Below are 27658 nucleotides of genomic sequence, written 5' to 3' on the forward strand. Positions count from 1 at the left end.
GTTCCATAAGAATAGAGCTTGTTATACATGATAAAAACATTCTAGAATTCCACTTTGTAAAATTTTAGAGACAATTAACACTATATATTCAATATGTGCTAAGGAGGTAGCTAGATACATGAATGGTATGTATGTACTTTGCCACAATACAGAAATAAAACTGACTAAACTGTTTCTCTCTGAAAGAAAAGACATCTTCCAGATTACTTACTTGTTGACTTTTAAAATCTTGAGCAGAGTGTGCTCCACTGACCTTCTTAGCCCCAAGGGTGGCCTATAGAAGGCAACATCAAGTTGAAAGTGTTTGTTATAGAGAAAAATAAATGTTAGAGGAAGAGGGAGGTTAGACAGAGACCAATAGGGTCATAAAATAGAATAGAATAGAAGAAACAAGACTTCCAAAAATAGAATATGATGACAAACACTGTGTTTTGAGGGACTTGGAAAAACTTGTCACTATCACCACAAAATTGCTGAACAACTGTCCACAATTATATTTTAAATGTTCATATGCTTATATTCCTTCAAGTATTGTGGAATTGATTTATATTTAAAATAAACATTTAAGCCCCTAACTTCACATAGATGATTGTGTGTGTGTGTGTGTGTGTGTGTGTGTGTGTGTGTGTGTGCATGTGTGTGTGTATGAGACATTACTGTAAGGTGGGATGCAATAATACATTAAGATGAGTCTTCATTCTTATTATTGGGTGTGCATGATCTGAGTGCAATGACTCATTTGCTTTGCCATAAAGGTGGAGGTCAGAGGATAACTTGTGAGTTCAGTTTCCCCTTACACTTTTATATATGTTCTAGGTATCAAACTTAAGACCACAGGCTTTTGCAATAAGCACTTTTACCTCCTGGTCCATATTGCTGACATTATTTATACAATATGTGCATTGTAAATATTACTTTTAAACTTACATATGATTTCAGAGGTAAGGATAATATATCTCTAATATGACTTGAAAATATTAATTGGAACAAAAATGTAGAATTAGGTTTTAATTTAGGTAAAAATGAAAGGGAAAGGGCATTAACTCTAAGGAATGAAGTGAATGGAGCATTGTGAGGAGGACATTAAGACCATGCCTGTATAAATGGACTTCAGTCAAAATATGTATTTTGGGGAAATCAAAAATTGTGATCATTTAAAAAGAAAAATAACTAAATAGCAAAATTTGAACAAAATAATGTTTAATCATGAATTCTTATGTTTATTTATTCAATGTGTATAATATTTATTAAAGTACCTATTATGTGCCAGAGATTACAGAAATGCTTTTTAAACACATAAGGATTATAAATTATGAGGAATTTAGTTAATGTTGGAGAGAAATAGAGTGGACTATTGCCAGAAACATTGCTTAATACACACACACACACACACACACACACACACACATATATATATATGATAATTGTGGAATGTGTTTTTAAAATTCTAAATATGTAAATATTAAAATTTAAGGAGAAGAAATATTGATAATTTTGTAAAAATAATTTCAATTAAAAAATATCAATGAAATAATTCCTAATGATATTTTGTTATATTCATAAAATGGCTTCTAGCCTAGTTATCACCAGAGAGGCTTCACCTAGCAACTGATGGAAACAGATACAGAGATTCACAGCCAAGCAGTAAGTGGAGCTTGGGGAAATCCTCATCCAAGAAGAGGAGGAGGAATAGTTGTAGGAGCCAGAGGGGTCAAGGATACCTCAAGAAAATCCTTAGGGTCTCAAAGATACTGAACTGCCAGTCAGGAAGCCTGCATAGGACTGATCTTAGCCCTCTGCACTTAAGTAGGACTCCTAACAGTAGACTAGGGGCTGTGGTACCTGGTTTTGGGACCCTTTCCCCCTACTGACTTGCCTCATCTAGCCTTAATAGAAGAGGAGAAGGTACCTAGTTTTATGTAAACTTGATCTGCCATAGCTGGTCGATATCCAACAAAGCCACAAGCCCTATTCTGAAGAGAAGCAGAGGAGGAGTGGGGTGCAAGAAGAGGTGAGAGCTCACTAAGAGAAGGTAGAGGAAACTGGTTTGGATGTAAAATAAGAAAAATTAAAATAGAAAAATTGCCATTAACAGAAATAAAATGAAAAAGAAGAAATACTTGAAAGATTGAAATAGAGATAGATACATGATATATCAATTGTCTACATTTTTAAAAATTATATTTTGGAGCACAAGAGTGGTTCTAGAAAAGACATATATGCACTGATAAATGGAACAGATACATATGTGTTAGGCTGATACACAGACATATGTCAGATGAATGCAAGAAAAAGAAAGAATTATATATTGCTTTAGTTTCCTTTCTTAATGCTGTGATAAAAATCTTGACAAAAGCAACACACAGGAGAAAGGGTTTATAGTGGCCTACAGTTCCATGGGAAAGTCATGACAATAGCAACATGAGATGACAAACATCACATCCATAATCAGAACTATACAGTAGTGAGCAGGCTACTTTCAGACATCACATAATTGACGTTTTTCCACATCAATTAGCACAATCAAGCTCAAAACCTCACCACACATACCCAGAAGCCCATATGACAAGATGATTCTAGATGTTGCCCAATTGACAATTAGCAATATGACACAAATCAAACCAGAATTTAAATTGTTTTCCTAAAGATTATCAACTAAAATACTTCATAGTACCTTAAAAGATATGTTGACAAACTTCTTTGTTTTAGATTTATTTGTTTTGAATCTATAAAATGAATGAGAAAATGGGTGTAGTGATGCATAATTGTAATGATCAGGAGACAGTGAATGTGGTTTGTCTCGTTTTTCTGTTTGATTTTAACAAAAAATAGGTTCAATATATCTTCAAATTGTTACACTTATTATAAGCATATGTTTTATGCCACCACTGGAGAAACACGATAAACAGAGGGTTCAAATGATATCTATTTGTCCTATTAAATGTTTAGTAGTGAGTTTTCACTTAACAATTTTATTATCTGTTGTTGACTGTTGTCTAATTCCATTATTCATTTAAAGCCAACACTAGAATGAAGGTAATATTATCACACTAATTTTCTACTTCCTGAACCTTGTAAAAGAAAGGACAATGTGTTTCAGATATTAAATTATCAGCTAATTACATAAAGCAGTACTTCCACATGGATTCCAATTTAAATAGGCAAACCTGTTTTTGTGTTTGGGGGTTTAATAAAGTATTTTTAATTTAAAAAATTTTGTTGAAAATAGAATTTTTTCTCATAACTTTATTATAGTTTCCCCTTCCTCTATTCCTATAAGTCCCTCTCTCTAATGAGACAAATGGGAAGTTAAAATGGGCACAGCATAATGAGATACTGATTTCTTTTAATTTTTAATTTGTAATACTATACTATGTAGCTGTATTTTAAATAATGTTAGTAAGTAGAGCATCATAATGTTCAAGTTAAATGAACGCCTTAAATTAACTTTCAAAAAATCAATAAAATGAATCTCCAATAGATGTAATAAAAAAATGTTGATGTCTAATAAAGTTGGATGAAACACAGGATCATTTTACTATATCGTTAATGTTTTTGTGTTTGGGTGTTTTAATAAAGTATTTTTAATTTTTTTAAAAAATATTTTGTTATTGAAGATAAATTCTTTTCTCATATCTTTATTACAGTTTCCGTTTACTCCATTCCCCCCAGTCCCTCTCCATCTTTCCTCCTATCTGGATTTATTGCTTTTTTATCTTTCATTAGAAAACAGGTTTCTAAGAGGAAACAACCAAACACGACAAAATAAACTATGATAATATGAACAAAAACAATCTCCTTGAGGTTGGACACAGCAACCCACAGAACAAAAAAAAAAAGCCCCAACAGTAGCCACGGGAATCAGAGACCCACTCATTCTCACACTCAGGAGTCCCATAAAAACACTAAGCTGAAAGCTATAATACATATACAGAGGAACTGGAATAAACCTGTGTAGACTCTCTTCTTGCTTCTTCAGTCTCTAACTTTTTATGAACTTTTCTTAGTTGATTCAGAGGACTTTTTCTCTTCGTGTCCTCTACTCATTCTGACTCTTAGATTCTTTCAGATTATTTTTCTGCAGCATTCTCTGAGCTCAGAGAGAGACATTTGATTGAGTCTTCCCATTTAGAGCTGTGTGCTCCAAGGTCTCTCTCTCTCTCTCTCTCTGTCTCTCTCTCTGTCTCTCTCGTCTGTGGGTTTATGTGTATTTGTTCCCATCTGTTATAGGAGGAGCCTTTCTTTGGTTGTTAAATAGGGCACTGCTTTATGAGCACAGCAGAATATCATTTGGAGCCATTTATTGTTATTTTTTCAGACTGGTAGTGTTTGGTTTTGGTTTCTGGGCTATTTAGATTCTGTTTCTTGGTCACCCAAGGTATAGGTTCTGTCTCATGAAGTGGGCCTAAATAGAATCAGACATGGGTTGGCTACTTCTACAAGTGCTGTGCCACTGTTGCGCTAAGCATATCTTTCAGGAACTATTTGTATGCCACAGTTTTGTAGCTTGGCTGGAGTTTACATTTCTCTTTTGGTAGCTTGTAGAGTTTTTCCTGCACCAAAGACACTAGAACACAGTAGTGAAGGTTCCATGTAGGCTCTACCTTATCTTCTCCATGTGCAATGAGTTGTGAGGGTGCTGTTCTCAGCAATGGTACCCCATAATCAGATTGAAGAGAGCAATCTGAGCAAGAACCAAACAGCTTAGGTTGTTTGGGGATTTCCATCGGACCCCTTTGGACAACTTCTCAATAAAATGCAATCCTTTCTCAAAGAACCAACTTTTTTGCTTCATTGTTTCTTCATGTTGTTCTCTTTATTTCTATTTTATTGATTCAATCCCTCAGTTTTATTATTTCTTGAATCTACTCCATTTATGTATGATTACTTCTTTTGGTTCTAGAGATTTCAGGTGTTCTGTTAAGTCACTAGTATGATATCTCTGCAGTTTTTAAAAATGAAGTCACTTGCCTCTTAAAACTGCTTTCATTGTGGCCCATAATTTTGAATATACAGTGTATACCTTTTCATTGAATTCCAGGTTTTTAATTCTTTCTTGCTTTATGCATTGATAAACTTTTCATTCAATAGAGATTTGTTAACTTTTCATGAGAATGTAAGTTTTCTGCTGCTTCTGGCATTGTTGGTACTCACCTTTAATCTATTTTGATCTGATAGGATGCAGAGAGTTAACTTAATCTTCTTGTATCTGTTGAGATTAGCATTGTTTTTGAATGTGTGACCAATTTTAGAGAAAGTTTCATGAGGTACAGAGAAGAAGGTATATTCCTTTGTGTTTCTGTGAAATGTTCTTTAAAATATTTCTTAAGTCCATTTGGTTTGTAATGTTTGTTAGCTCTAGTATTTCTCTGTTTAGTTTCTGTCATTATGGTCTGTCCATTGGTGAGAGTTGGGCACTTAGGTCTCCCACTGTCAGTGTGAGAGGATCCATATGTGATAAACGTAGTAGTAGTGTTTCTTATGTGAACTTGGGTGCCTTTGTGTTTGGGACATAGACTTTAAAAATTGAAAGGTCATTTTGATAGATTTTTTTCTTTGACTACATAGTAAGTGTCCTTTCCTATCTCTTTTAATTTGTTTTAGTTTTAAGTCTACTTTTATTGGATATTAAGATGGTTATACTAGCTTGCTTTCTAAGTCCTTGGAATATCTCTTTTCAACCCTTCAACCTATATAGAATATATCTCTGATGTTGAGGTGTGTTTCTTATATGCAGCAGAAGATGAATTCTGTTTTTGCTTCCCTTATATTGGGTCTGTGTCTTTGTTTGTATGTGTGTGTTATTTATGTATTGACTGTAGTATTGTCAAACTCTCGGGGCCCTGTCCCTTATTAGTATTGAGCCCTTCTTCTCTTAGCTCCCACTGAATCCCATTACTTGGGGAGAGCTACACTTTATCATCCTTATCACATTTTTAAAACATTGTCTTTGATGGTTTCCTGTTTAAGCTGTCACTAGAGAGGTGGGTACCAGTTGTAACATAAGCCTTCTGTCTTAATTAGGGCTTAACTGCTATTAATAGTCACTATGAGCAAGGCAACTTTTATAAGGACATTTAATTGGGAATGGCTTACAGGTTCAGAGATTCAGTCCATTATCATCAAGGAGGGAGCATGACAGCATCCTGGCAGACATAGTGCAGGAAAAACTGAGTGTTCTACATCTTCATCTGAAGGCCTATAGAAGAAGACTGGCTTCTAAGCAAGGTCAAGGGTCCTAAAGAACACATACATAGTGACACATTTCCTCCAACCAAGCCACACGTCCTCCAACAAGCCAACATTTCCAAATAGTGCCACTCCCTGAGCCAAGAGTCAAACTACCACATTCCACTCACTAGCCCCCAGGGCTTGTTCAAACAAATGAGTCTATGGAGGACATACCTAAACATAGCATAATGCAAAATACATTTATTCCAAGTTCTAAAGTCCCCAGTCTCAACAATGTTAGAAATCCAAAGTTAAAGATCTCTTCAGTTAACTATAATCCCCTAATCAAGAAAGGAAATCAGCAGGATAGACTTCAAACTCTACATTTCCATGTCTGATGTCAAAGCAGTGTTCAAATCTCCAACTCCCTTTTCATCCTCTTTGTTGACTGTAATAAACTTCTTTCTCCTGGGATAGTTCCACTCCTTGTTAACAGCTTTCCGTGGCAGGTATCCCACAGCTCTGGCATCTTTAACATCTTGGGATTTCCAAGTCAACTTCAACTTCACAGTTTCTTGTTTCAATATCTGGTATCCACACATTATCTTCTGGGCTCCTCCAAAGGATTGAGTCAAATCTACCACTCTACCCTTTGTAGAGTGGAGTCTGATTGACTCTGATCCACCACTGCTGCTATTCTTGGTGATCATCCCATGGTACTGGCATCTCTAATATGCTGGGGTCTTTCATTGCAACTAGGCTTCACCAATAGCCTCTCATAGGCACTCTTCATGGTGCCAAGCCTCAGCTTCTTTGCATGAGCTCTTCAGTCTTGGGCCATCAACTCCAACTGAGTCTGTATCTTCCCAAATGACCTTCCCTGCCCTTTCATAGTGCCAAAACTCAGCTGCTTTCCACAACCCCTTCATAACTTCAAAGTAATGTAACCACCTGGTTATACTTTTACATTTCCAAGTCCAGCTGCACCATGGGGTACAACCTTGGCTATCTCTAGAACACAGTTTCTTTGTGTTCTCAGAAAACACTTTCCAGAAGATTTCATCTCACTGATCCTGGTCTCTTCTTAATCACTCCTAATTTCTTAGCTCCAGCTAACCAGCATCAATTGTCCCAGTATTCCCTTCTATTCATGACTCTAAAGCCACAGCCACATGGCCAAAGCTGCTGAGTTCTGTTGCTTGCTAGGGCTGGAACATGCCTCTTCCTCTTATTCTATTACCAGCTTTCTGTTTTCCAACTCTTTAATTGCTCAAGTTTGGCTGCCCTGAAACTTGCTCTGTAAATTGACCTTGAACTCAGAGATCTTCATGGTTCTGTCTCCTGAATGCTAGGATTAAAAGCATGTACTACCACACTTGGACTTAAACTTTTTTTTTCACCTAGAATTTGATCTGTCCTAGGCTGGCCTTGAACTCAGAGATCTGCTTGACTTTGTCTCCTGGGATTAATGGTATGGACTACTATGCACAGGCCTAAGCTTTTCATGGCCACTGTTCTTCAAGATTCAGATCTAAAGCCTATGTCTTCCAGCCTCAAGATCTGGGCCACAAATGTGCCCTCCATTTCTGGATTGTATTTATTATAAATTATAAGTCCAAACTATCCCTTGTTCAACTGCAATAAGTTTAGCTGGGTGTAATCTTGGCCTGAGATTACCAGTCTCTTAAAACTTTTTATCTCTCTCTCTCTCTCTCTCTCTCTCTCTCTCTCTCTCTCTCTCTCTCTCTCTGTTGGGGGGGGGGGTTCAAGACAAGTTTTCTCTGTATAGCTTTGGCTGTCCTGGAACTCACTCTGTAGACCAGGCTGGCCTCAAACTCAGAGATCCGCCTGCCTCTGCCTCCCAAGTGCTGGGATTAAAGGCATGCGCCAACACTGCCCGGCAAACTTTTTATCTCCTTGAACACAGAATTATGCTCCATTTCACTTTCTGGTGCACCTTTATCATTACTTGAACCATACATTTTATATTTTTTTCTTTTTAAGCTTGCTATGTTTGATCAGAATGCTCTTCATGAGACTAAACTAAAGAACAAAGTCTCTCCTTGAATTTTTTGAGATTTCTTTTGTCAATACAATTAATATAAATCTCTTAACATTAGCCTCAGGTAGACTCTTCAGACAAGGGCACAAAGAAGCCACATTCCTTACCAAAATGTCACAAAAGCAGTCTCTATATTATATACTAAAATTCTTCTCCATTGAAACCTCATATGAAGCCAGGTTTACATAGCTCAAATTGCTCACAGCAACAAGGTCTTCAAAATCCTACTAGGATACCCCAAATTAAGTCCCATTTAAAGCTTTCCAAATCCAAAGACTCCAAAACAACATTCTTCAAAACAAAACAAAACAAAACAAAAACAAAAACAAAAACAAAAACAAAAAACAAACAAACAAAAAAACCCAAAACCATGGGTATGCCTATCACAGCAATACCCCAGCTCCTGGTACCAACTTCTGTCTCACTTAGGATTTTACTACTGTGAACAGACACCATGACCCATACCCATAGTGACACACTTCCTCCAACAAGACTACACCTACTCTAACAAGACCACACCTCCAGATAGTGTTACTCCCTGAATCAAGCTTATTCAAAATATCACACCTTCTATGTCACACTTTTTCAACTGTATATCTGTAGTCATGGATACCACTGCCAAAGTAGCTTCCTTGCTCTTCATAGTCAGAGTCACAGCACAGGTCATGAGCTTCCACATGATTTCTTTTGACAGCACAGATCATGGATTTGGCCTCCAGATGCAGTAGGACCATGGACCCAGAGAAGACCTTGGGAAATAGCTAGGACAAAAGATATCACCATGACCTCAGGTGGCAGCTCAGGCTGTTATGCCCAGGTCTCGGGGTCTCCAAGAGATCTCAAAGAATTGCCATATCTGTCATAGAGAAACATAAGAGCCTTTAATTCAAACCCAGGTTTAGACCGCAAATTGCACAGAGCAAAATTGTGGCCCCATGTCTAGGGGTTTAGGGAATGTATACAAGCAGGTTACATGGAGGTGTGGGGGGGTTACACAGTGGATAAGGGAATCTATCATGATTTTACAAACTGGTCACAGCTGCCTGGAACATGTAATTGGCTTGATTTCTTTTTAAGGATGTATGGTTTTTGCTTTTTCCAAAACCATAAGCGACCTGTGTTGGAGAGTGGTTGGCCATCCATCAGTTAGGATGCTAGCTTTGAAGGCATGGAGGCTAAAAGCTGCATTTGTTTATCTGTTCTCAGGCTGATACTGTCATTCCTAGGATGGGGGTTCACACTTAGGGAGTTGCTATTGATTTGTGGATCCTTGGCACTAGCTGCATCAGGTGGCCAGGAAGGAATGGGGTGGGGCTGGGGGCTTCTGTGTGCATGGGGATGAGGGGGAAATGCTGAGGCAGTGCCAACAGCTTGGCTTCTGGGGAAGTGCTGAGGCCAGTGCTAGCCACTTGGTTTCTAGGGAAGTTTTGAGGCTGGCTTCTTCAAAGACACTCATATCAAGATGGCCCTGGTGCAGGCAACATGCCCCACAGACATCAACAAGACATCATATACCAGCACAGTCCATAGGCATGTACATGGTCCTGGGTGGTTAACATAGATCACGAACATCAACCCAGATCCTGGGTACAGCATGACCATGGACTCCAACATAGCCCTTTGTGGCAAAAGGGGAGTGACATCACCATGGTCTCAGATTGTAGCACAAACCACTCAGACCTACACAGACCCTGTCACCAGGAGGGCCCACAGACATCATCATGGTTTAAGGCAGCACCATAAGGTCTGTGTCTTTTTATTATGGAATTGAGTCCACTGATACTGATAGAAATAAATAACCAATGATTGATGATTTCTGTTGTTTTGGTAGTGGTGACGGTAGTGGTAGAAGTGGTGGTGGTGGCAGTGATGGTAGTGGTGGTGGTGGTGGTAAAGGTGGTGGTGGTGGTGGTGGTGGTGGTGTGTGTGTGTGTGTGTGTGTGTATCTGTATCTTCTTTTGATTTTAATGGTATAAGTTTATTTATTCTCTATTTTTTATGGATGTACTTAACCTCCTTAGGTTGGAGTTTTTTCTTCTAGAATATTCTGTAGGGCTGGACTTATAGATAGATATTGTTTGAATTTGGCTTGATCATAAAATACTTTATTTTCTTCATCATGCTGTTTGAAAGTGTTGCTGTGTATAGGAGTCTGGACTGCCATTTGTGGTCTCCAGTACATCTGTCCATGTTCTTCTGGCTTTTAGAGTCTCTCTTGAGAAGTCAGGTGTAATTCTAATAGATCTCCCTTTACACATCACCTTGTCTTTTTCCCTTGCAGCTTTTAATATTCTGTCTTTGTTTGGTATGTTTAATGTTTTTATTATTATATGAGAGTGTTCTTTCTTTTCTGGTCTATTCTATTTGTTGTTCTGTATTTTATTGTAACTTTATAGTCATCTTCTTGTTTACGTTAGAAAATTTTTCTTCTATGATATTGTAGAAAATACTTTCTGAGGCCTTTGACAGGGTTTCTTCTTCTATTTCTATTAATCTTAGTTTTTTTTTCATGGAGTCTCAGATTTACTGAATGTTTTCTGTCAGGAGTTTTTCATTTTAGTTTAACTTCTTTTGATGGATGCATATATTTCTTCTATTGTGTCTTCAACACCTAAGATTTTTCTCTTCCATATTATGTATTCTGTTGGTGAAAATTTCCTTGTAGTTACTGTCTGAGTTACTATTATTTTTTTATTTTCAGCATTCTCTTAGGATGTTTTTGGTTATATTTTCATTATCAGGTTTTGAACAGTTTTATTGATTTCCTTTCATTGTTTGCTTTTATTTTCCTGGATTTTAGAAAGTGTTTATCAATTTCTTCTTTAATGACCTTAATCATCTTCATATAGACAATTTAAAGGTCTTTTTCTCGTGCTTTAGCTATATTGGAATATTTAGAGCCTGCTGTGGTAAGATAGCTTGGCTTTAATGGAGACATATTACTCTGCTATTATTGGTTGTGGTTTTGTGCTGACATCTAAGCATCTGGGACTGATTATAGGCCTAGGTGCTGATTTCTGAGTGTCTCCATTAAGTGCATGTTTTGTTCTTTGGTTTCTGTTTCCTATCTGGATTTTCTCAGAGTGTGATACCTGTGTGTAACCTGATAGGACATTTTCTTTGGACCTGATAGTTGTGGCCACAAGCAGCTCTAGGTTAAATGTGTCTCTCTGCATTGGGAGCTAATATTTAAGAATATGGGATAGGTTAGGGACCTGAGGACATCTGTAAGAGAAAGAATTCAGAGCATTCAATAAGGAAATTTTGTCTCCTTAGAATGGTGGAGACAGTGCAGAAAGGTCACTCTTGGGGGTCTGATATAGTGCTAGGGATGGCGCTGGGGTTTATAGACAGAAGAACAGAAGAAGAGAGGAATATCTATATAAGACTTACCTTCTCCATGGCAGTAGTGGCCTGTGGTTTAGCACAGAGTTGGAGTAAGGGCTGGAAAAAAGCAGCAAGCAGGGACAGGGAGGTTAGAAAGGGACAGTCTGTGAGATTCTCCAAGAGATGTGGGCAAAGGTGAAAGGAAAGTTGCAGCAAGTGAACAGCTGCAAATCAGAAAATGAGACTGGGACATTGGATCAGGGGAAGAGAAGGAGAAGAGAGAATCTTCAGGCAGCATACCTGGTTTTCTGGCAGGCATAGGGTGAGGGAGGTTAGAAGAGAAAGATATGTCCACAGAACATGGAAAAAGAGGCAGAGACATATTCTGCTGATAAACTGGGGATACGAGTAAGAGATTGAATTTTGAAGTGAAGGGGGATGGTGAGGGTATTCAGTTAGTTAAGCTGTTTCTATACCCCTGCTCAGCTGGTGTGTTTCCAGTGAGTGCCTGAGGCTTTTGGAGGCTGGTATACAGGGATGTGTTGGGAGAAGAAAGGTTGGAAAACATCTTTGTTATCCATCAGAATTGGGGTCAGAGAGGAAAGTGTGACTGAAGAAGGTTTTCTATTACAGGACTGAGGTTGAGATAATGGGATTGGATGTAGAGGTAGACAAGGAAGATATTCAGGCAGTCTACCTCGTTTTCTCTCAGGGCTGAACATAAAGTATTTTTAAGTTATAATGCAAGTTAGTAATTTCCAGATGCAGTCATTAAAGTGATACTAAATGTTTTCAACTATTAACCTTTGTTGTATTCTTATCACTATTAACTTATTTAATTTTCCAATTTATTGTAAGACCAATATAATTACTCTACCTCTATTTTGTTTGGGGTGACAGAGAATAAATTATATACCTTAGATAAAAAAGCAATTAAGAAATGAAGCTGAAACTCTTATTTTACTCTTTTTATGCCAAAACAAATAATTCAGTAATTATTTATCATATGGACAACTGTAGGATTCTAAAATATATATCCAGAAGGTCAGTCCTAGATGTTAGCACAGTCAGAGACATTTGTTACTCTCTCTATTTTTATCTATACAGCAAATTAATTCTGTTTTGAAGAAATGTTTGATCTTTAAGCACTAAACTCTTCTAAACAGTAGAAGCAGTGTGTTTCTTTGTACCACTTTGAGTTATCAAGTTAATTTATTCAGTTCACTTGCAAAATATGGTTGGCATAAATAAAATAGTTCATAATTGAAATGCTGACTTCAATTGTGACTGACTTACTCTAAATTTTAGCAATGCTAGTATGGATTCCTGCATAGGATTTCTGTTGAAATTGCCTAAAGAAACCATGAAGTGGCTTATTCGGGTGAACACTTACACACATTTGAATACACTAGAGCAGATCTAAAAGCAGCCAAACACCTGGGGGAATGACCTTTGAAAATTAGTTGTATTTGCTCATCTACATTGATAAGCTTGTTCTTAGAATGATGGCTTTCCTCTGGGCAATGAAAGAGCTGGAAGTCAGATAGGAACCTGAAATGTTTTCAGCCCACGGATTATGCATTTTCTAAGAGTATTTCACAATGAAAATTTGTGGATTGTGAAATTACTTTATATATTTTTCATTTAATTTCAATTCTTAGGCTATAAAATATGTAAAATATTCCTATGTCACTAAGATATTTTACTGTGTTTTTCCTCACATTTTGTAATATTTAATATATTTTAAATTTTATATTCATTGGTGGTTTGCCTGAACACTTGTCTGTGTGAGGGTTTAAGATACTCTGGGACTAGAGTTTCAGACATTTGTGAGCTGTCATTTGGGTGTTGGGAATTGAACCTAGGTTCTCTGGAAGAGCATCCAGTGCTTTTAACCACTGAGCCATCTCTCCAAACATGTACTGTCAACCCAATAAAAATTAATTCTGTATGTTATGTGTACAGCAGTTGAAGTTCCTCATCTGTGAATGAATATCTGCTTCAAGAGATTTACCTCTTCGTTGACACCTTACTCATAATCAAAAGACTGTATAAATGGATAGCCACCATTGTAATCTTTAATATTGCATTGTTCTGGTTGTTTGCCCTATGAAATATAATAGCAATTGTTACAAGAACCTCTGTCTTCATTGTGTTTTCCCCAGTCTTGGTGTTGTTCTTCAGCAAATGAAATCAGATGGAATTTCAAAAGTATAGTGTGAAAGACAGGAAGAATGTACTAGAGATTAATATGAGAAACCCTAACAGATGAAAGTGAGCAGTGACCAAAGGAACCATTGTAGAGAAAAACACTCCCAATGACTGAAACTGGACCACAACTAAATGGATGATTATGCTAGTCTACATGTTTAGGTAGGCTATACATGGTTTTCTTAACATTTTGGAAGCCACAGCTATTCTGAAGGGCATTTTTCTATTAGGTGATTGACATGTCCATTTAGATTAATTCTAAAGAGGGAACAATTGTGTGTCTTTGTTCTTTACTAGAAAGCCTTCTGCTAGTTAGTAATGTTATCATGTTTCTGGCAGTTCAGACATCATATCTGCACATTAACAAAGAAAGGAATTAAACTAGTGCAAACAAAATAAGCATGGTTTCCCACAAGGAAACTGCTTTCACTTAGTAGACTTTAACACAACACAACACAACACAAGATGCTAATTCCATCTTCTTCCATTTCATATGTATTCTAAAGCTTAAGAAAGGGAAATTGTGATACTTTCCTCTTTCTTTAAAAAAAAACTGTGTAAGCCTGACCCTTGAAGGATTATAGACATAGCTGTTGTGTCACATGTGCATCAGTATGTGGCAGAGAGGAGAGAGGCTGACTCAGTGTTCTGACCTAGAAACATCTGAAGGATGTTCTCTGAAAAAAATAGGGGGACAGGGAGCCTGAGACAACCACAAGTCTGACACTAGGCAGGACCAGATGTGCTCCCAGGATGGAGAGAAAGCCCAGACACTAAAAGAGCCCTGCTTGGGACTCTCCCCTGGCAGGGGTGAGCCCAAGACAGACAACCACCACAAGGGTCCACTAGGCTGATTGTTCAGGGAGTAAACCTGAGATAACCAGCAGCCATTGTCATGAAGCCCAGACCGGAAACTAGCCTGAGATGACCACCAAGCTGACATAGCTCAGGCCTTGGGGAGCAAACCATGCCAGAGAAGAACCCTGCCAAGCACCATAATCCACAATAGGGGTATAGTACTCCTGAGAACACACATGAGAGACCCCAAACAGCACTAAGAGGGGCAAGTAAGTGATAGATAAATGAGGAAGAAAAAAAAGGAAACAAAAGAATGTAGGTGAAATGAAAAGATGCAGAAATGGAAACTCAAGGGTAGTAAGAAACTGCCTAATTTGAGTAGCTATTGATGCCTCCTGGGATGATGGTAAGGTCTTTGCCTGACTTCTCCCTACGGGTGGGGTACCTCTGAGTCCATGACTTTGCAGCAGCAAGGTTCTATTACTACCAAACACCAGGCTGATATCCTTGATCAGGGCTGCAATCCCAAGACTTGAAGATGTCTGAAGGTTGGGCAGAAGTGGCCACACCCCTCACCTGAGCATTGTGGAAGAAATGATTCTGGAAGCATGAGAGCAGGAGAGCTGCCCCTGTCCCTAACCAGCTGCAATACTCCAGAGAGTAGCCCTCACATTGCAGGAGTTGCAGGTGAGCCAGCCCTGAGGAGAGAGTGCAGGAGAGTCAGCTTTGCCTTTTGTCCACAGAGCAATGGCATGGATAATTGAGAGGAGCTCTCTTCCCTTTCCTTGTCCCTCACCATCAATGGCAGGTAGAAGAACTGGCCGCTGGGTCATGAAAGTGGGAGAACTTTCCCTATCCATCATTGGCTGCAACACCCAGGAAAACAGGCCCTGCACCTCACCTGGGCAACAGGGTAGAGTTGGCTCTGGATGTGTGAGTTGCTAGTTAGCCATCCATTCCCCGCCCCCTCCCCAGGGCATAAGAGTGAGAAAGCCAGTGGGCTGATCAGCTTAGATACTTCTCAGGCCTTGATCCAGGGCTTGAAATTGGTCCTCCCCATCACCTATCCTACTGATGAATTGCTGGATTGCATGAAAAGGCTGGTCCTACAGATTCAAAACTACAGAATTTCTATGGCACAGTACAAATACAGGATATCTGAGAGGAGATACAATGAGGTTCCAGTTTTGATAAAGTAGCAGAAGCCAAAGACCTTGTAACAGACTGATGAGTCATTACAATGATCATTTGCAAAGAAGTGTGGCAAAAGAAGTATACTGAGAGACACACCGTGACACACTACAGCTTCCACAATGAAAAATTTTTTCTCTGTTTGGGGTGGGTTGCAAGGATGGAGAACAGGTATGAGGGGAGAAGGGATAAGTGGGATTGGGGTGCATGATGTGAAAGTCACAAAGAATAAAAAGTTTAAAAAAATTTTGTGTGACTAGGAATACAGTGGGTGGAACCTGAAGCTGATTAGAAGAAAAGGGTCTATCTTCAATAGCCTTCAAGACAATTAATTTCAAACTAGCTATGTAACACAATCACTGGAAACCATTCACCTGGGGGCTAAATTTACTCTTTGTCCAATCTAGATACCAAAAGCGTATTTAGACATCAGGTTTTTGTGGGCCTTGCTGAGATTATGTCTGCTAAACTATGCTTTGGCAATGGCATTGGCCTTCATTCAAATGGTATTTGAAACTTACTGCTATATTTATTATGGGAATGTGAAATTCATTGTACTATCTTGTCTTTATAAGAAGCACAGGAAGAGTGTTTTCCAGATTTCAGTGCCGGGAAGAATGACTCTTCTTAGAAACCCAAATGCATTCCTGTTACAGGGCTGTAGAGTCTGACTAGATTGACTTGTGGTAGAGTGAGATCAGATTGCTAATTTTAATGGTAAATGTGTAGGTTTCAGGATGTCTATGGTTAAGCATTGCTTTGGAACATTTAGTGAGAATGTTTCAGAAGAGATTAGCATTTAACTTAACAAAGTGAGTATAGTGTGTCATGCTACACAATCTAAGGAAGCATTTTCATTAAGCTCAGGGCTTGGATAGCACAGAAGATCAAAGTAAAGAATGACCCCACAGCTCTGACTGAAGCCTTACCCTGGAGAGTTAACCTTCCTAACCTCTATGCACTCCAGTTCCGAGGCCTTCAGATTGAGATCACAATCCCTTCACATGGGCTTACAAAGTGTACAACTGATGGTACTGGGGCCCCATTTTTTATCCTAGATATTGTGTGATTTTTCGGCTTCCATAATTGTTTAAATCCATAACTCTAGATAGATAAATAGGTAGACAGACGATAGATAGATAGATAGATAGATAGATAGATAGATAGATAGATAGGCAGATGAATGACAGGTGATTAAGAATGTACCTTACATGTAAAGTTATACAGCATTTTTCATGTGCTACACAAAACAAAGCTTCCTGGTATGAAATTTTCTATGCATTGATCATGGTGGTGTTACAGCATTTCAGATCTTGAAGAATGACAAAATCTATATTTTTTTTTCAGATGGAAATTAGATGTTATATTAAATCACTATCAACCCCTATATAATAGCCAAGGATCTAAATAGAATGTGACATTCAACATGTCATTGAATATAGGTTTCACAACTTAGAATAATAACACTTGCTTTTGGTTGTCAGTTATTTAATATCTAACTGAAATCATGGATCTTCCCTCCTATTTTTCCTGCAAACTGCTTAAGTGGTAGCATGAGAGTTCAGCGATTTTTATTGTAAATGGTTAGCTCTTTTCTCCTCGTTTATTCAGCTGACTTATGGTCCTTTCATATTATCAGTTTTCGGTGCCCAGATAAGTAACATTTTTTAATGTAAATGGGAAGTGGCTCTGATCTTACACTACAGACTCTGAGCAGAATCACTCAGCAGAAGATAAAGGCTACTTGATGAGACTTTAAGAAAATGTAAACTGTGTGGTTTTTTGTAATCACAGGAGAAGATACACAAAAATCTCTCACACCATTTACACCCTCCAGAGAATACCTAGGAGGTCCTATTTTCCCCACTGGTTCTGCCTTTTACCTGGCAGACTGATGCAGGGTACAGTAACATCTTTCTCTGTCTTTTTTTTTTTCTCCAAGCCCATATAGCTACCATAATTCAAGAATAAGACATCTGGCTCAATTTAGGAGGAACCAGCTGGAGGCTGATTTCTAATGCAGTATCTGTTTCTTTTAGGAGTGACTGCTTGTGCTTTCTTGGAAAATATATTGATTGTTTCTGGGTTGTTGGCGTTGCTCTATATTCTAGGGAAAATAATAAATAAGAACAGGTCTAGAGATAAAGTGCCTGATCCTAAAATAGCTACAATAATCATCTGCCATACACCCTTCCTTTCAATCTTTTTACTCGATGCCTATCTGTCAGTCTGTAATTGATGCTCAGTCCTCTGAGGTACCAAGTAAGGCATGATAGAAGAAATCAAATGATATGAATCTAACAATAAAATTTTTCCAAAGTCTAGGTGGACAGAAATGGAAACATACTAGGAAAGATAAATGCAATCCATTAAGTTACAATCTTGAGACAAGAGAGAAGAATGAAAGAAGTGAGGTGGAATAAGGAATACTAGTGTTGAGCATGGGGTTGGGAAGTAAGGTGTGGAAGACCTAGAACTCTAGAAGCCATATCTTAGTTGTCTTTTAGTTCCAATAAGCAAGATTATAATCATATGGATAAATGATACCAAGAACTTGGGTTTTCTGTTTATTGTTAGGGAAATAAGCATTGTTTAAATTTAATAGCCAAAGAATTCGTGCAAAATTGCCTGGAGGAAAATAAAGTGAATTCTGAGGAAGAAAGTGGTAGAATATTGTAGGTATTTTCAAACACAGCCCATCTCCCTGCTGGGGCTCTTCTCCTCATAGCTGGAGCATCATCCTCTCCTGTCTGCCTTCTCTGGGTAGCCGATTTGACATAGATAAATTATACTGGAATCTCACTGTCAGAAATAAACTGTGAGATTTAACTGCTAGAGGACAGCTAAGGAAAAAGTACTCAGGGTTCTTCATCTCCAAATTCCACATCCAGCCCTCCACATCTAAAACTGCACTTCAAGAAAAGAAAGAAGTGAAATTATGGTTTCCTAATTGGTCTTTCAAGAAGGCATTTGCTTATACCTACAACATCAAATTTTTCTAAATGATGTATGAGTATTTACTTTGTTTGGGATTCATTTTTTCTAGTTGCTTGAAAATGTAAGAAAGGATCATTAAACTTACAACCAAGTGGTCATAACTTTTTCTATTTTTTTAAATTTTATTTTATATTTTATTTACATTTAAGATGCCATCCCCTTTCCCCATTTCCCCTCCCTAGAAAACCCCTCTTCCATGCCCCCTTTCCTTTTTGCTTTTATACAATTTTTTTTAAAAATGTTAATCAAAGGATTTATAAGTTTGGTAATGCTCAATCAGAAGCGTAACCCAATACCCAACCTAGATATAAAAACTAAATTTGACTGGTGGAGACATGTGCACATCTGCCTCCATGCCCCCTCTCTCTTTCTCTCTCTCATCACCTAGCTTCTCCTCTCCTTCATCTTCTCTCCTTACTCCATCTCTTCCTCTCAGTACTACTTCCCACTTAGCTCCTCCTACATATCACCCTTCCTGTTAAAATAAAACTTTTCTCTAAAAATACAGTTAGAGCATAATCATTCCTAATTGTACCAGTGAGGTACAAGATAGTCCTAATACCCAGTCCATCATTTTGTTGACTAACCAGAACCTCTGTCATCTCTCCTAACTAAAACACTTAGTTTTGAACCTGGCTTTTTTCTTGGCTTTAGAATGAATGTCAACTGAAAACCATCCACTCAGATCTTTTCTCTCAAAGTAAATATCCAGGATTGGCTATGAAACTATAGGTCTTCAACCCCATCAGAAATCCAGAATGACTGAGTTAACTGAAGTTATGGGAAGCACTAAATATAGCTTCTATAACTTAGCCAATTTATAGAGACCGCTGAACACCTGAAAAGCCCCTATACTACCGAACGTTGGAGCATCAGATCTTCAGCCTTCTGGCCCAGAATCATCTGACAGACCTTAGTGATGCAGGATTATTAAGGGCTGATTACTCTGTCTAGGCAGATATAATCAGTCAACTATTCTTCATGTGTGTCCTTTTCTAGACAGTAATTTGTCTGCAGATGGAAAGAGGCAATTCTTGCCTAGTGGCTGTCACCACACAACTGGAGTAATTCCAAGGATGCTCAATTTCTTCTTAGAATCCACGACAGGAAGCTGTCAGGAGCAGACAGGTCTCAGATCATAATGGACATTAATATATAAATATTTGTAGCGTCAATTCTATGGACTTCTGACGTTTTGAAAACCAACTATCCATGTAAGGTAAACTGGACTATTGTCTGTTCACTCTCAGCTACTTGTAAATAAAATATGGGAAAGCTCCTAACAATAAACTTAAAGCCATGAATTTGCTATAGTCCCTTAACTCATAGGTTAACCATCCCAGATCAGTTAAAAAAGTTAAAGAAGGACTGAGTCTAGGCCTTGTATTCCTAAATGTGTTATACAGGCACAATGCCCATGAGAGTATCAATATTCATCTCACTTTTATATTAATAAGAAGCTCGTACCAATGAAAACCTTAAATTTGAAATCAAAGTAAATTTTGTACCATTTAAGAAATTATAACTTCATCTTGATAATAATTATACAGATTTCTACCAATAGGTTATGGCTATGCAATAAGTCCTAGCTAATCCTCCCTGTTCCAACAAAACCACTACTTTTCCCTAGAAAGACAGACCATTATTAACCACATTAGTCCCCAAGCCCAGGGAATAGGGACACTGACTCTTCTTTAACTTCTTCAAGCTGATTACGGGCGTTGAGATATTAGAAGAGGGGTAGGGGGAAGAGTAAGTTGATAAGCCTCTGACGCTGTGTCTTCACTGAATCCAGATGGAATTCCAGGACATTGGAGGTTTGGGCAGGTCTGCTCAGTATGCTTGATGAGTAGATACACCAAGGCTGTGTATTCTTCAATATACAATTCTCAGAACAAATTTTAGTATCAAGAAAAAAAATTTTGTTTTCCCCTAGGGGGCTGACAATTTCTTAAAGATGTTGGTTCTAAGAACTTATTTTTTCCCTTTTTAAAATTAGTTGTAATATTTACATTTCAGATTTTATCCCCTTACCCCACTTCCTCCCACCACCCAGAAACCTCCTATCCCATCCCCCTCCTCATGCTTCTATGAGGCAGTGACCGTACCTACCCCCCCTCACTATCCCCTCCCCACCCTCACATTCCCCCCCCACTCTGTGTTTATTTTTTTATGGGACCAAGAAATTCCTCTCCCACTCATGCCCAATAAGGCCATCCTCCCCTACATATACCGCTGGAGTCTTGGGTCCCTCCCTATGTGTTCCCAGGCTGGTGGTTTAGACCCTGGGGGGCTCTGGTTGTTTGGTATTGTTGCTTTCCTCCTGGGGTCACAAACCCTTTCTGCTCCTTCAGTCCTCTCTCTAAGTTCTCCATTGGGAAACCCCTGATCATATCAGTGGTTAACTGTGAGCATCATCCTCTGAGTGTGTTAGTCTTTGGCAGACCTCTAAGGAGACAGCTATATCATGTTCCTCAGATTATGCACTTCCAGCCATCCACAACAGTGTTTAGCTTAGGTGGCTGTACATGGGATGAATACCCAGGTGGAATGGTCTCCTGATGGCCCCTCCTTCAGTTTCTGTCCCATGTTTTGTTTCCATATTTGCTCCCTTGAGCATTTTTGTTTCTCGTTCTAAGTGGAACTGAGGCATCCCCTCTCGGTCTTCCTTCTTCATGAGCTTCATGTGGTCTGTGGGTTGAGTCTTCGCTAATCCAAGCTTTTGGGTTAACATCCACTGAACAGTGAGTAAATACCCTGTGTGTTCTTTGGGGATTGGGCTAACTCACTCAGGATGATAATTTCTAGATCTATCCATTTACCTAAAAATTTCTCGAATTCATTATTTTTAATAGCCGAGTAATACTCCATTGTGTAGATGTACCACATTTTTTGTATCCATTCCTCTGTTGAGGGACATCTTGGTTCTTTCCAGCTTCTGGCTATTATAAATAAGGCTGCTATGAATATAGGGGAGCATATGTCTTTATTATATGTTGGAGCATCTTCTGGGTATATGCCCAGGAGTGCTATAGCTGGATCCTCAGGTAATGCTATGTCCAGTTTTCTGAGGAACCGCCAGACTGATTTCCAGAGTGGTTGTACCAGCTTGCAATCCCACCAACAATGGAGGAGTGTTCCTCTTTCTCCACATCCTCGCCAGCATCTATCACCTGAGTTTTTGATCTTAGCCATTCTGACTGGTGTGAGGTGGTATCTCGGGGTTGTTTTGATTTGCATTTCCCTGATGACTAAGGATGTTGAGCATTTCTTAAGGTGCTTCTCAGCCATTCGAGTTTCCTCTGCTGAGAATTCTTTGTTTAGCTCTGTACCCCATTTTTAATAGGGTTATATGGTTTTCTGGAGTATAATTTCTTGAGTTCTTTGTATATTTTGGATATTAGCCCTCTATCGGATGTAGGATTGGTTAGGATCTTTTCCCAATCTGTTGGTTGCCAATTTGTCTTATTGACAATGTCCTTTGCCTTACAGAAGCTTTGCAATTTGATGAGGCCCCATTTGTCAATTCTTGATCTTAGAGCATAAGCCATTGGTGTTCAGTTCAGGAACTTTTCCCCTGTGCCTAGGTATTCGAGGGTCTTTCCCACCTTCTCTTCTATTAGTTTCAGTGTATCTGGTTTTAAGTTAAGGTCTTTTATCCACTTGGATTTGAACATTGTACAAGGAGATATGAATGAATTGATTTGCATCCTTCTACATGTTGACCTCCAGTTAAACCAGCACCATTTGCTGAAAATGCTGTCCTTTTTCCACTGGATGGTTTTAGTCCTTTGTCAAAGATCAAGTGACCATAGGTATGTGGGCTCATTTCTGGATCTTCAATCCTATTCCATTGATCTTCATGCCTGTCTCTGTACCAATACCATGCAGTTTTATTACTATTGCCCTGTAGTATAGGTTGAGGTCAGGGATGGTGATTCCCCCAGAAGTTCTTTGCTTGTTGAGAATAGTCCTCGCTATCCTGGGTTTTTTGTTGTTCCAAATAAATTTGCAAATTGCTCTTTCTATCTCTATGAAGAATTGATTTGGAATTTTGATGGGGATTACATTGAATCTATAGATGATTGCTTTTGGCAAGATGGCCATTTTTACTATATTAATCCTGCCAATCCACAAGCATGGGAGATCTTTCCATCTTCTGAGATCTTCTTCGATTTCTTTCTTCAGAGACTTGAAGTTCTTGTCATAGAGATCTTTCACTTGCTTGGTTAGATTAACTCCAAGATATTTTATATTATTTGTGACTATTGTGAAGGGTGTCATTTCCCTAATTTCTTTCTCAGCCTGTTTATCCTTTGACTAGAGGAAGGCTACTGATTTGTTTGAGTTGATTTTATATCGGGCCACTTTACTGAAGTTGTTTATCAGGTTTAGGAGTTCTCTGGTGGAAGTTTTAGGGTCACTTAAGTATACTATCATATCATCCACAAATGGTGAAATTTTGACTTCTTCCTTTCCTATTTGTATCCCTTTGACTTCCTTTTGTTGTCTAATCACTCTAGCTAGGACTTCCGGTACTATATTGAATAGGTAGGGTGAGAGTGGGCAGCCTTGTCTAGTCCCTGATCTTAGTGGGATTGCTTCAAGTTTCTCTCCATTTAGTTTGATGTTGGCTACTGACTTGCTGTATATTGCTTTTACTATGTTTAGGTATGGACCTTGAATTCCTAATATTTCCAAGACTTTTAACATGAAGGGATGTTGTATTTTGTCAAATGCTTTCTCAGCATCTAGTGAGACGATCATGTGGTTTTTTTTCTTTGAGTTTATTTATGTAGTGGATTACATTGATGGATTTCCGAATATTGAACCATCCCTGCATTCCTAGGATAAAGCCTACTTGATCATGATGGATGATTGCTTTGATGTGTTGTTGGATTCGGTTTGCGAGAATTTTATTGAGTATTTTTGCATCGATATTCATAAGTGAGATTGGTCTGTAGTTCTCTTTCTTTGTTGGGACTTTGTGAGGCTTAGGTATGAGTGTAATTGTAGCTTCACAGAACGAATTGGGTATTGTTCCTTCTGTTTCTATTCTGTGGAATAGTTTGAAGAGAACTGGTATTAGATCTTCTTGGAAGGTCTGATAGAATTCTGCACTAAAACCATATGGCCCCGGACTTTTTTTTGGTGGGGAGGTTTTTAATGACTGCTTCTATTTCTTTAGGAGTTATGTGACTGTTTAGATGGTTTATCTGCTCCTCGTTTAACTTTGGTACCTGGTATCTATCTAGGAAATTGTCCATTTCATCCAGATTTTCCAATTTTGTTATGTATAGACCTTTGTAGTAGGAGCTGATGATTTTTTAAATTTCCCCTGTTTCTGTTGTTATGTCTCCCTTTTCAGTTCTGATTTTACTAATTTCACTACTGTCTCTGTGCCCTTTGGTTAGTCTGGCTAAGGGTTTGTCTATCTTGTTGATTTTCTCAAAGAACCAGCTCCTGGATTTGTTGATATTTTGTATAGTTCTTTTTGTTTCAACTTGGTTGATTTCAGCCCTGACTTTGATTATTTCCTGCTGTCTACTCCTTTTGGGTATATTAGCTTCTTTTTGTTCTTACTCTTTCAGGTGTGCTGTCAATTTATTAATGTACGTTCTTTCCATTTTCTTTTTGTGGGCACTTAGAGCTATGATTTTTCCTCTTAGTACTGCTTTCATGGAGTCCCACAAATTTTGATATGATGTGTCCTAATTTTCATTTAAATCTAAAAAGTCTTTAATTTCTTTCTTTATTTCTTCCTTGACCAAGTTATCATTGAGTAGAGCATTGTTCAGTTTCCACGTGTATGTGGGCTTTCTGTTGTTTTTGTCCAAGTCAAAGACAAGTCTTAGTCCATGGTGGTTTGATAGGGTACAAGGGATTATTTCAATCTTTTTGTATCTGTTGAGGCCTGTTTTGTGACCAATTATATGGTCTATTTTGGAGAAGGTACCATGAGGTGCTGAGAAAAAGATATATTCTTTTGTTTTAAGATGGAATGTTCTATAGATGTCAGTTAAGTCCAATTGGTTCATAACTTTTGTTACTTTCATTGTGTCTCGGTTTAGTTTCTGTTTCCACGATCTGTCCATAGATGAGAGTGGGGTGTTGAAATCTCCCACTATTATTGTGTGAGGTGCAATGTATGCTTTAAGTTTTAGTAAAGTTTCTTTTATGTATGTGGGTGCCCTTGCATTTGGAGCATAGATGTTCAGAATTGCGAGTTCCTCTTGGTACATTTTTCCTTTGATGAATACGAAGTGTCTTCTTTATCTTTTTTGATTACTTTGGGTTGAAAAATGATTTTATTTGATAATAGAATTGCTACTCCAGCTTCTTTTTTGGGGCCATTTGCTTGGAAGATTGTTTTCCAACCTTTTACTCTGAGGTAGTGTCTGTCTTTTTCACAAAGGTGCATTTCCTTTATGCAGCAAAATGTTGGGTCCTGTTTATGTATCCAATCTGATAGTCTATGTCTTGTTATTGGAGAATTGAGTCCATTGATATTAAGAGATATTAAGAAAAATGAATGTTGTTTCCTGTTATTTTTGTTATTGGCAGTAGAGTTATGTTTGTATAGCTACCTTCTTTTAGGGTTGTTGGAAGATTATTTTCTTGCTTTTTCTAGGTTGTAGTTTCCCTCCTTGTGTTGGAGTTTTCCATCCATTATCCTTTGAAGTGCTGGATTTGTGGTAAGATATTGTGTAAATTTGATTTTTCATGGAATATTTTGGTTTCTCCATCAATATTGATTGAGAATTTTGCTGGGTATAGTAGTCTGGGCTGGCATTTGTGTTCTCTTAGGGCCTGTATGATATCAGTCCAGGATCTTGTGGCTTTTATAGTCTCTGGTGAGAAATCTGGTGTAATTCTTATAGGTCTGCCTTTATATGTTACTTTGCCTTTTTCTCTTACTGCTTTTAGTATCTTCTCTTTGTTCTGTATATTTAATGTTTTGATTATTATGTGACGGGAAGTGTTTCTTTTTTGGTCTAGTCTATTTGGGGTTCTGTAGGCTTCATGTATATTTAAGGATATCTCTTTCTTTAGGTTAGGGAAGTTTTCCTTTATAATTTTGTTGAAGATATTTACTGGCCCTTTAAGTTGGGAGTCTTCACCTTCATCTATACCTATTATCCTTAGGTTTGGTCTTCTCATTGTGTCCTGGATTTCCTGGACTTTTTGTGTTAGGGCTTTTTTGCATTTCATATTTTCTTTAACCGTTGTGTCTATGTTTTCAATGGTATCTTCTGCACATGAAATTCTCTCTTTTATCTCTTGTATTCTGTTGGTGATGCTTGCATCTATGACTCCTGATCTTTTTCCTAGGTTTTCTATCTCCAGTGTAGTCTCCCTTTGCGATTTCTTTATTGTTTCTACTTCAATTTTTAGATCCTGGACGGTTCTCTGTAATTCCTTCACCTTTTTGGTTGTGTTTTCTTGCATTTCTTTAAGGGTTTCTATCTGTTTACCTGTGTTCTCCTCAAATTCTTTGAGAGTGTTGTTTATGTCCTTTTAAAAGTCCTCCATCATCATCATGAGTAGTGATTTTAATTCTGAGTCCTGCTTTTCTGGTGTGATGTGGTATTCAGGACTTGTTATGGTGGGGGAACTGGGTTCTGGTGATGTCAAGTAATGTTGGTTTCTGTTGTTTACATTCCTGCGCTTGCCTTTCACCATTTGGTTAGCTGTAGTTCTACTCAAACTCACTGGTTCTGACTGGAGTCTGCCTTTCCAGTTATCTTGGTTGTATCAGAACTCCTTGGGGTATGGATGACTCTAAGATCCTGAGCTCCAGCTGCTCTGGGTTCAGTGGCTCCTCTAGGATATTTCAGGATATGGAGTCTCCACAGTGGTAGACCAGCTAGGTGTTTGCTTTTCTGAATGTAGTTGCTCCTCTAGGATGCTTCAGAATATGGTGTCCTCTCTAGGATGCCTGCAGCTCTAGGGTCCAGACCTCTCTTGGGTGTCTCTGCAGCTCCGCGGTCTGTGACTTCCCTAGGGTGCCTCTGGACTCAGTTTCCAGAGGGGAGCAGATCAGCTGGAAGACTGCTCGAGCCACAGGTATCAGGGCCAGATGCGGAAGGGGAATGGTTCTCCACAGGGGCAAGGTCTGGCTGCCAGGTGCCCTCTGGGGGGCTCTCTACTGCCAGTTGTACTTCTAAGGCCTAGGGCTGTGGGCTGGTTCTCCTACCTTCTGCTCTGCGATTGATCCATGCCCTCCCTAGGGTGCCTCTGGACTCAGTTTTCAAAGGGGAGCAGATCAGCTGGGAGACTGCTCGAGCCACCAGTATCCAGCCCATCATAACTTTTTCAAAAGCTGGCTTTCTAGGACCAAAACATTATTTGAAAGAAGAAAGAAATTTAGTATTGATATTTTGGATGATGAAAACATGAGTTATTAACAAATAAAATATTAATAAAGAAAGCATTTATATATAACTATTGTATTTTTATAACTAAAATTTATTATAAAGAACTTGCAAATTTAAAAGGTTGCATAGCAAACCATTTTAAAACTAATTTATTTTGATAGAAAATATTGTCTCTCCATCTTGTGAAAAGTTTGCTCTCTTCTCACAAATACCTGACAAACTTTCAGGTGTCTGAGATGGATATATTAGAACTGTACCAAATGAACATTTTAATTAGACATTTAATAGTAACAGTATGAAAAATATTGTGGCATCAAGATTTTCATGTACCAGACCTTTATTCACAGTGTTTAAGTTGAACTGGTATTTGTAAAAACATCCTGAACAACAAGTAATATAAAACAGAAGTACTATCACGAACAGTAATACTGATACTTATCTCACACAATGCTTTCACAAAATATAACAATGAATTATATAGTTTTTCAGTTTTAGTCCAAGTATACTGCATAGCAAGTTTGTT

The 27658-nt window shown here is 38.2% G+C and overlaps 1 long non-coding RNA gene and 1 pseudogene across 3 annotated transcripts in view; one reads left to right on the forward strand and one right to left on the reverse strand.

The window, feature by feature from the left end:
• Positions 1-27658, reverse strand: part of LOC143434559 (uncharacterized) — a 116778-nt gene that overhangs the window by 65488 nt on the left and 23632 nt on the right. The gene's annotated exons all lie outside the window — the stretch shown is intronic.
• On the forward strand, positions 14334-14454 carry LOC117721115 (small nucleolar RNA SNORA17; annotated as a pseudogene).

The sequence above is a fragment of the Arvicanthis niloticus genome, chromosome 15 (assembly GCF_011762505.2).
Source record: "Arvicanthis niloticus isolate mArvNil1 chromosome 15, mArvNil1.pat.X, whole genome shotgun sequence".
NCBI lineage: Eukaryota > Metazoa > Chordata > Mammalia > Rodentia > Muridae > Arvicanthis > Arvicanthis niloticus.